General features: G+C 43.3%; 1 long non-coding RNA gene across 1 annotated transcript in view; it reads left to right on the top strand.

The window, feature by feature from the left end:
• The first annotated feature begins 350 nt into the window (after positions 1 to 350).
• Positions 351 to 9,649, top strand: part of LOC135974052 (uncharacterized) — an 85,468-nt gene continuing 76,169 nt past the window's right edge. Inside the window, exons 1-2 of the long non-coding RNA XR_010591174.1 lie at positions 351 to 490; positions 905 to 964. This is a non-coding gene — a long non-coding RNA (uncharacterized LOC135974052). The remainder of the gene's footprint in view (positions 491 to 904; positions 965 to 9,649) is intronic.

Below are 9,649 nucleotides of genomic sequence, written 5' to 3'. Positions count from 1 at the left end.
GCCGCCCCAATCCCAGTAAAACCCCAGGAAAGGCAGCTGCCGAACCTGCTGTCAAAAAAAACCCGCCCCTCGCTCTCTCACTGGCAGACTTGGCTCCACCTTTGCCGGTTTGAACGGCAAAGCCCACATCCATTGGATAACTGCGTGTCCATCACCAAGCCAGTGTCACAAAGGGGCGGGAAGAGGGACAAGATTGGTTACGACACCAAAAGCTTCTGCGCACGCGCAATGGGGTTGTGTGCTGTGCGCAGGCGCAGTCGTTCTCTTCCACCGCCCTGAGGAACGCAATGAGCCAGCCTTCCCTCTCCTTTCCCCTCCCCCTATCGTGATGTACTGGGGTCTTGGTGGTGACTCCTCCCATTGTCTGGTGGTAAGGGAGGGACACATGCTGCTGAGGTCTGTGCTCTGGGGCCTCGTCCCCTGACACTTCCAAGCATGATTTTAATGAGGAGTTCTGAGGCTTCCCTGTGATTTTATATTTCATCATTGTGTGAGTAAATAAACAGTGCAAAGGGAGAGACAGCAACTGCCTCTGCTCCCACCTGCATAGGGCCCCCACAGCAATAGCCACCATGCCAATGAGTGTATGTGCAGGACTGGGCACGCGCACAACTAATGGGCTTTGGGGATGGGGTTGGCACACGAGTGTGCACACACAAATATTGGTGCTCAAGTGAGGTTCTCTCAGATACTGGGGATCAAGCAATGAGGCCTGCATGCGTGAGCGAAAGACCCCCAATGAGTACTTGGGTGATGGGCTCTTCACACATGCATGTGCCCACAGGTCCAGCTGATCATATCTGTGCACAAATACAACAGATACTATTAATGTACAAATGCATGATTTTGTAGCAATAGAGAGACCCATGCATATTCATGTGTAATGTGTTTTTTGTGCATGTAGATGGCAGAGGTTGAGACCTGTGAAAATTTTGCTCATCCAGTGAGCACTTACCAAAACAAAGTAAGTCTTTCTTTTTTAATGTCTTTCCACAGTTAACCAAAAAGGCTCACAAATGGTCCCATGGAGAAATATTCCCTGCACACAATTGTAATAAGACAGTTCCTTAAAACAGATAGCTCCTAAACTTTTCAAGGGAGAAGTTATGTCTTCATCTTCATAGTGTTTGTACATCACCTAGAACACTGGGGTCCCAATCCCTGATTGGACCACTGGGCACTACCACAGTATACAAATTATATAATAATAACCATTTGATTGATGACCGTGTCAGCATAAATTAGTCTTGGTATTGAAAAATAATATTAAAATAAGTAAAGCATAATATATTTTATATATACAGAAACATTCCAAAAATCAAATGTGATTTTTCTCACAATATATAATTACATATATCTATATGTATACATTGTTTTTATTATTTGAATTCTGGTAGCGGCTAGAGATCGCAAATGAGACCGGGGCCTTATTGTGGTAGCTATATACGTAATAAGAGAGAGACTTTGCTCAGAGCTTAAAAATAGACAAGACAAGATAAAGGGTGGGAAGGAAAACAGAGAAGGTTATTTGGTCTAGGTCATTCAGCAGGTCAGTGGGCAATTTGGGAATAGAACTCAGTTGTCCTGGCTCCCAGTCCAATGCCCTGTCTACTAGACCATGCTGCAACCCAAATAAAAAGATAAGTGTTTTTGGTCATGCTAATTAAAAGCAGGTTCTGCCTGCTTCTCCATGCAGTCACACCAAATTATCTTAAGGCCTGATTTTCAGACATGCTGAGCTCTCAGCTCCTGTTAATTTAAACTGGAATTGTGGGGGCCCATCACCTCGGAAAATCAGGTCTTTAGTGCACTGTTATTTATTAATATTATTTTATTATTTTTATTATGTTAGTGCTCATAAGGTGCTAGGCATTATCCAAACAAATAGCAAGACACTGGTCCCAATTCAGAAAAGTACTTGAGCACGTTCATAACTTTAAGCACACTTAGAAATTGTTGAAAATATATTCTATCTGTCCTTATTGATTAAATAACTTGCCCATACCTTAGTCACGTCTCGCCTTGACTACTGCATCCTTCTCCTCACAATCCCCTTACAATCCATCCAAAATACTGATATGAAAATCATCTTCTGCTCTCACTACTCTGACCATATTACTTCCCCTAATTAAGGCCCTTGTTCTCTTTAGCCACCATGCGAGTTGGGCTATGATATGGCATAATAATAATAGTTGTTAATATTATATATGAATATGTAGTTGGTTTTGCTCTGTGTGATACGCCTCAGTTTCCCCATGTGTAAAATGTGGCTAATAATACTTACCTCACTTTTAAAGAGATTTGAGATCTACTGATGAAATTCTGTGGCCTCTGTTATGCAGAAGGTCAGGCTAGATTAATATTATCGCCCCTTCTGGAGTTAAAATCTGTGACTCTATGAATCTCCTCTTTATGCTTTAGAAATCATTATGAGTGGGCAGTCAGCTGGGAAACACCAGTATAGTATCAGTTCACCACATACTGCTAGTATAAAATATGGAGTTGCATATATATTTATGCAATATATTTGTGTATATGTATATAGTTGTACCTTGTAACAGGACAGTCTGACTTTTGAAGGGCAGGTCTGGATCCAGGCCACCCTGCTCTGAATTCTGGCCTGGAGAAGTAGGGAATTCTGCACAAAGAGATGTCTGGTAATTGTAGGCTGGGCTGCAATGCATGATAGGAAATTAACAGGTTATAAAAGGCAACCTTTCTCAGACCAGCGAGATTGATGAGTTTGAGAGCTAGTCTGTGGTTACCTAAAGAAACACCAATGCTGTGGTAAAACCTGGTGTGGGAGCTAGGTAAAGAGCCAGGGTGACAGTAAACTGTGGGGATCTCTCTAGGCAAAGGATGTAGGAGGATTTTTGAGCTCATTGGAAGAGGTCAGGCTGGTAGTTAGATCTCCTGGTGTGGAGGTGACTGAGGTATGACCAGTGACAGGCATGAAAGGAAGTGATCCTGGGAAACAAGGTAGCAGTGCAATCTTGGGGTTGGGACACATAGCTATCCCATGATTTAGGGTTGAGCTTAAGGAGGGCTGAGGGAGTCCTGGTCTTATTTATGCTCCCTTAGTTTGCTCCAGAAAAGGAGAACACTTACTTTGGCCAGAGGGCACCAATTCTCTAACAAACCCAAATAAACTGTCCAGCCAGAGGGGAAACTGAGGCAATGGCTGCATCCTAATGCCAGAGCAGGTGAGTTGCTGTTGCGTATGTTACATTCCCACGCTTTACAGTTGCAGTAATATATATAATTATTAGTGTGGTGCTGGCCATGACTCCATAATTAAGGTTGCATTGAAAAAAAAATGTTAAACTAGGGACTTATTGGGCCGGATTCTCAGTTATTCCATTACAACTCTCTATATCAACTTCATGCTTCTCCTATTCTGGGCCAATGCAGGGCCCTGTCTAGCTTTTGATGTAAATTAGAACATCTTTGGGGCTGCTCTAACCTGTATTCTGTATCCTGTGGGCCCTGGGAAGCAAAGAACAACAACCATTGTGCAGTATGCCCTGGCCACATCCCAGTCCATCCCCTATGCTGGGAATAGGGCTGGTGTAGAGCCTGTCTACCAGCTGGAAAGCCCCCAGCAGAGGGGATATTCTCATGGGATAATATCTGCTTATTTTAAAGTCTCTTTATGCTACCAGAGAGGCATAAAGTGGCATTGGTGTAAATAAGAATAGGCCCATTGTCTTGAATTTATATGAAAATCAAATATTTCCTCCCCAAACACACTGTTTATTAGGCTGGGTTTTGGTGGATCTGTACACAAGTAAAGAGTTTTACACCGGCACTCCCTTAATATAATGGTCAGGGTACACATGCCAAGCAGGGTTTCACATCAGCTCTTATCTTAACATAATACAAAAACTATATATGTGCAGCTGGTATAACATCCACTCTCTTGTTACCATAATGTCAGTGCTGTACATGCACAGCTGGTTTCAGATAAACTCTTCCATACCATTATACTGGCACTATATATTTGCTGCTAGTTAAGACTCCCACACTAAACATCTGGGTAGTAAAATGTTCACAAATGTTGGAAATCATTTCCTCTATTGTGCATGACGCTTCAGTCCATACACACAAATAAGCATGAATAAGAAATGAAAATGTGTTATCGCTTTGATCCTGGTTCTTCATTTAAGCATCCTGCAAAAACGGGAATTCAAATACAAAAAAACTGCAGCAGATTCACCACCCCACCCAAGAGAGGGGAAAGTCAGGGAGCTGGTTGCAGCACCCTGTTCCTAAGCTGCTTAGCCCTGGTAAAAGTTAGAGCTGTGGGTTATCTGATCCAACTGTCATTGGGTCCCTCAGAGAGCTTGCAGCAGTGAAGAACCAGGCATAGTGGTGCTCTGGATGAGCAAAGTGGACTTGATGGCCTGGAAAATGCAAGCCTGTGTTTGCATGGGATTAAAGTTAATGAACTCCATTCTTTAAAAAAGAAAAACAGAAAACCCTGAGTTAAGGTTCTTAAATTCTAACAGTCACTTCCTCTCTCATTCATAATTCAGTAAATATACTCGCACCTCATTAGAAACAGCAACTTGAACTCTGACCATGTTTAAGAAGTTTGTATACCAATAAATGTATTCTTTGTGTGTGGTTCAGTCCAATGGCTACTGAAGTTGATGGAAAGATTTCTGTTGACGTCCATCTGATTTGGATCAGGTCCATGGACAAGTTGTTGAATTTTAGTGAACATATACTTGTAGTGTAGGAACAAATATAAAGGGTGACTTGAGAAAAATGCCTACTCAATTTAAAAAAATTGCTACAGGAGTTTGTTTATAAATTATATAGTGGTTGGTAAACAAGCAGTTGTACTTTACAGACTTCAGTAGTAGAATGTGGATATTTAAATGTGTATCATTCATGTTTCAAACAAGCCAAAGAACGGGGAAAGAAAACATCGAAATCAGACACTTTATCAATAGTATGATCAACTCTGTATATGCTATATTATAAATTGTCCACAAATTATAAATGCTACAGTTTCTTAAATTCTTATCAAATTATATAAACATTGAAATGAGTCAAACAGTAATGTGTGATGGGACTGTCCAAAAGTACTCCAGTTAATACAGTTCTTCAGTCAACACCTCTTCTTAGGGTCTGATCCAAAGCTGTCTGAAATCATTACAAACACTCCCTTTGACATCAGTGGGATTTAGAGCAGGCCGTTGTAGACATTCTTATCAACATCTGAGATCAGAAATGTTTGCTTATGGCTTGGGCTTCATCTACGCTGCACACCTCAAGGGGTGACATGTATGGAATGTGTAGGTACACACCACAGTGAAAAGCAGGCAGTGTCTACATTGTGGTGTATAGCTACACAAGTGTTAGTGAAAGGCTCTAGCAGGTGGGAGGCAATGGGGAAAGGCTGCCAGAGCATTTCCCTGCCATAGGGAGCTCCTGGAGCTTCTCCCCCCCGCAAACACACAAGAAAAGAGTCCTGAAGCAGAAAGCTCCTGGAGTCTTTCCCCACTGCGTTCCTGCTGATGGAGCCTTTCCCCTCTCCTGGAACCTTTCTTTAAGACTTTAAGGTCAGAAGGACCAATATGATCGTCTAGTCTGACCTCCTGCACAACGCAGGCCACAGAATCTCACCCACCCACTTCCACAACAAACCACTAACCTATGTCTGAGCCATTGAAGTCCTCAAATCATGGTTTAAAGACTTCAAGGTGCAGAGAATCCTCCAGCAAGTGACCCATGCCCCATGCTGCAGAGGAAGGCAAAAAACCCCCAGGGCCTCTGCCAATCTGCCCTGAAGGAAAATTTCTTCCCGACCCCAAATATGGCTATCAGCTAAACCCTGAGCATGTGGGCAAGACTCACCAGCCAGACACCCAGGAAAGAATTCTCTGTAGTAACTCAGATCCCATCCCATCTAACATCCCATCACAGGCCATTGGGCATATTTACCGCTAATATTCAGAGATCAATTAATTGCCAAAATTAGGCTATCACATCATACCATCCCCTCCATAAACTTATCTAGCTTAGTCTTGAAGCCAGATCAGTCTTTTGCCCCCACTACTCCCCTTGGAAGATTGTTCCAGAACTCCTCTGATGGTTAGAAACCTTCGTCTAATTTCAAGTCTAAACTTCCTGATGGCCAGTTTATATCCATTTGTTCTTGTGTCCACATTGGTACTGAGCTTAAATAATTCCTCTCCTTCCCTGGTATTTATCCTGCTGATATATGTATAGCGAGCAATCATATCTCCTCTCAGCCTTCTTTTGGTTAGGCTAAATAGGCCGAGCTCTTTGAGTCTCCTTTCATAAGACAGGTTTTCCATTCCTTGGATCATCCTAGTAGCCCTTCTCTGTACCTGTTCCAGTTTGAATTCCCTGCAGCAGAAAAAGAATCCAGAAGCATTGAGGTAGCAGGACACTACTCTGCTAAAAGCAGTAGTGTAGAAGAGGAAGCACTGTTTGGGTGAGTACAGATCCCTGTAGGGTACATACTGCAGGGTTCGGGAGTGTCTTTACTCACCTACGCAGTACCTGGATCCTGATAAATGTGTGTTTGGAGTTCACTGTCCTCCATGACTTCTCCTGCAGCACCAGGAACTTACACCTCTACTGGGAATTTTCAGTGGGCATTCTTCATACTCCAGCCCAGTGCTGGGAACGGATAAAACACTGGTCTGGTACCGGAGGGCAAAAGACTCCAGCAGTCGCTCCAAGAGGGGTCCTCCAACATGCCTACTCTTCAGGGAGCTGAGGCTGAGGTGACACGTGACCCCTTTTCAACCCTGCTGGCCTCATTGTCCGACAGGATGCTGATGAAGGCCAGGGTGTGGAGCTAGCGGGGAACATAGAGGAGGAGGCCCAGAAGAAAGAGGAGCATGTTATCCTGCACCTCTACCCAGAGGAGTAGGTTCAGCAAGCCCCTCCTGACAAGCAAGGAGGACCTTGAGACTCAGTACGAATTGGAACCTGAGGCTGGTAAGTTAAAACCCCACCCTCCCCACCAACATCACCTCCTTCTTTCTCCAAAGCTGCATGCAGGCCTGGAAGGCCATCCCTTCTGCCCCTCCCCCCCAACAAAGGACCCCGACCCAGGCACAACTGTAAATTCAACATTCTATTGAAACCACTGTAAAGCTTTTCTTTTGGTGAAACATTAAGTCATTTTATTAAAGATGGATAAAGAACTTTAACTTAGAAAGTTAACTTTTTTATCCACCTGAGGAAAAAGGGGAGTGTGGAGCCCAAAGCTGCCAGAAAAGAGGTTAAGGGCCTCTGGGGCCAGGAGGGCAATAGGGTAGCAGTAATGGAGTCCTCCTGCTTGTAGGACCAGCATCATTAAGTGTATTGTGTAGGCCCTGTGTATAAGTGTGTAGGTAGCATGAGGGCAACATTAACTGAATTTGGGGGTAGCCTGGGTAGACACCACCCCTCTTAACCAAATACCTCTCTCCTTGGTGCCCCACAAGAAGCCCAGGTAAGAACCTTCTCCCCAAATCCAAAGCTCCCAAACAGTGAGCAGGGAAACCCCTCCTCAAATGATCCCTATTTTAACAGACTGGAAAACTGTCTCATTTAATTCACACAGCGACGATGCATCCTTCAAAACACATTTTTTGATTGTTTTTGTTATTTTAATAAACCGTTCTGATCTGCCTATTATGGCAAAACATGCAGCAAAACACAGATGTCCCACATCTTGGTCACTGGTCACACATTTTGATGGCTAGTGTCACACACTGGCAGACTACAAGGTCGAGAAGTGTGATGTGTGATTGGTGCACAGTGAATGAGGCAGCTGAGTAATTTTGGTGATTTTTGTCTTTTAATTTCCCCCCGTGAGATTACTGTGATAATGAAACCAAGCTGAAGTCTTTAGGGATACACAGAGGATATGTTAATTGTAGATCATTCTAAAGAGTTATTTTATTCCCATATGCAGATTGTTATTGGGAGCTGGGCTTAATGATAAATAAGGAAAACAAGATTAAGGAGATGGGATTTCCTGGGATATAGTGATGACAAAGATTTCTTAGAAGAAATGACAAATATTGGAGGTATCTGAAGATTTAACCATGGCAATAGTTTCTCAATGCCATGGCCAGATTTGTAAATGCCCACATAAGAGAATTCAGGCTTACCTTCTGTTAGACAAGAGATTTCAGCAGGACTGAAGGGAGAAAATGCTAATTTCACCAACGGGAAAGAAGGCTCTCATGTTGATACAGCACAATATTTTTCCTCCACCTCTTCTAATGTTTTATCAGAGAGATGGCTCAATCAAAGACGAAGCTGCGGGGGAGGAAAACTGGTCAGATCGGATCTTTCATATTCCTTGGATAAAAATGTCAATCAAAATAAAATGGATAGCCTAAATGAAAAAGCAAGGAGATTAACATGGCTAATCAAGGTAATAGCAATAGGCTAAATTCGCCTCTTGGATCCATTCTCTTTTTATGCAAACTGGTCCACTTTGGCTGATATTTGCACTAGGTCCATTCCTACCATGGATCACATAAGAGCAGGAGATATGGCCCCATGTCAGTAGAACTATGTGATTGGGCTTGAAATAGCGATGTATTGTTTGTAAAGAGTCCACAGTGTTAGATGTGTGTGGGATGTTTATAACTATCAGGGCAGTGTTCCACTGCATAGTAGAAAGGTGGGAAGCAGAAAGAGAAGGAGAGGAAGAACTCCTATCCCCTTCTCTGAACTTCCCTGATGACATAATAGGTGGCACACCTTCCAAAGGTGTTGCTTCAGCAAAGGTGACCCAGGCATTGAACTAGCTGAGTGTTGCAAAGAAGCTTATTTGAATAGTTGCTTGAATTTTAAAATAAACTTACTGCACTGGTGCTTGTACCCCTTGGGTGTGTTAGGTGAATGTTTTAGCACCTGAGTTTCTAAGCTGAAATGATCAAGTGCTTGCAGATACCAAATTTTAAACTCTTATGCATGGTCCTATAATTGTAGTGGAATCGATAAATCTGTACTTCAAATAGAGGTCAATAGAGTACTCTCCTGAAAGGCTATATTCTATATGGAATGGAATGCTGCTTGATTGTGGAGGAACAGGATTCCCCAAACCCCTTGCCAGAGCCCTGACAGAGAAGCAATTAAACAAGCCAGACAAGGACCCGACCACACCCTTTGTAACTAGGACTAAATTCAGACAGTTCTTTTGTGTGAATATGCCAAGACAATTTAAACGTAATCTCTGCACCCAGCCCCAAAGAGCCATTACTCATGACCCTTACTCACGTTGAGTAGTTCTTTTCTGCACACTCAACGCCATGGTAATCCAGGGGATTACTGAAAGTAAGGTACTACTCATTGTGAGAGTGGCACAGTCTGGGCCAGTACTTTACAGCAGCCTAATATTTCTAAGGCCTGGTCTACACTAACCGTCCAATTTGAACTAAGGTATGCAACTTCAGCTACGTGAATAACGTAGCTGAAGTCGACGTATCTTAGTTCGAACTTACCGCGGTCCAGACTCGGCAGGCAGGCTCCCCCGTCGACTCCGCGTACTCCTCGCGCCGAGCAGGATTACCGGAGTCGACGGGGAGCACTTCTGGGTTCGATTTATCATGTCCAGACAAGACGCGATAAATCGAACCCAGAAGTTCGATTGCCTGCCGCCGAA

This window comes from Chrysemys picta, chromosome 10, assembly GCF_011386835.1.
Source record: "Chrysemys picta bellii isolate R12L10 chromosome 10, ASM1138683v2, whole genome shotgun sequence".
NCBI lineage: Eukaryota > Metazoa > Chordata > Testudines > Emydidae > Chrysemys > Chrysemys picta.
This window is presented reverse-complemented; position numbering and strand designations above follow the sequence as displayed.